The following is a 1,123-nucleotide window of genomic DNA, read 5'->3' as shown; positions in this document are numbered from 1 at the left end:
CCTGTTCGAGCCTCAGGGGGCTCTGCGTTTGGGGCGCCGGCGGCCTCGCTCCCCCAGCCGCACCAGGGGACAGCGCTCTGCCGAGCTGTGACGTGGGCCTCAGGGCGATGCCACTGGCTCAGGCGCCCAGACCCACCCAGGGGCCCAGTGGCGACTTAGGTCAAGTCGCTGCCTGCTCCTCATTCACATGAGGAAACTGAGGCCCAAGAGCACGTGGTCCCCCCGCCTGGAGCCCCCCACACTGACACACTCAAGAAAAGAGTGTTTTTCTTTTTCGAAGAGAAGAGACAGAGAGACAGACAGGGACCAGAGGGGCTGAGGCCCCCCGCCGCCTCCGCGCTCGCGTCCCGGTGACCCGTCCCCGTGGCCGTTGCTGGTTGCACCACCCACAGCTGGAGTGGGAAGGGGCCGAGGCCACAGCTTCCAGCCCCAACTTCCCCTCCACCTGCCAGCCCGACCCCCAGCCCACAGGGCTCCCTGCCTGTTACAATCACCTTCTCCCGCTCCCCGCTGACACCAGCCAGGCGCCCTCCCCTCCCCCGCTGCCTCCACCTCCAGGCAGGCCCCCCTGAACTCTCCTGCCTGCCCCAGGCCTGTGGGGCCTCTGGACCGCCCCCCGCCGGTGGCCGACCCCCACTCCGTGCAGAGAGGCTCCCCTTGGTGGGTGAGTCATCCGGCACACCTGCGTTTTCCTCTTTTGGTTAAAGCTTTATTGAAATATACTTTGTAAACCACAGGACTCACCCGCGTAAGTGGTACCTGGAACATCACCGTGTTATGGAACCACGACCTCTATCCAGTTCCAGAACATTCTCCCACCCCCCGCCCCAACTCTGAGTCCACTTCCTGTGTGTGGACGTGCCTGCTCTGGACGTGTCACGCTCCGTGTGTCCGGCTCCTGTCGCCCGGTGTCATGTCCTCAGAGTCCATCCAGTTGCTCTGGCGCCAGCGCCCCGGTCCTTAACCCCGGGAGGGCGGGGGCTGCCACGGGTCCCGGGAGACTCTGCCGTCACTGGTGCCTCTGAGGTCCTGGGAGGCTGCACACAGTTAACCACAGAGCCTGAGTGGGAGGGGAGGAGGTGACTCAGACGTGGGGGCCACCTTGGTTTGTCCCCTGTGACCG

Source organism: Pteropus vampyrus, unplaced genomic scaffold (genome assembly GCF_000151845.1).
Source record: "Pteropus vampyrus isolate Shadow unplaced genomic scaffold, Pvam_2.0 Scaffold267, whole genome shotgun sequence".
Lineage (NCBI taxonomy): Eukaryota > Metazoa > Chordata > Mammalia > Chiroptera > Pteropodidae > Pteropus > Pteropus vampyrus.
The sequence above is the reverse complement of the archived record's forward strand: the minus strand, read 5'-3'. Positions refer to the sequence as shown.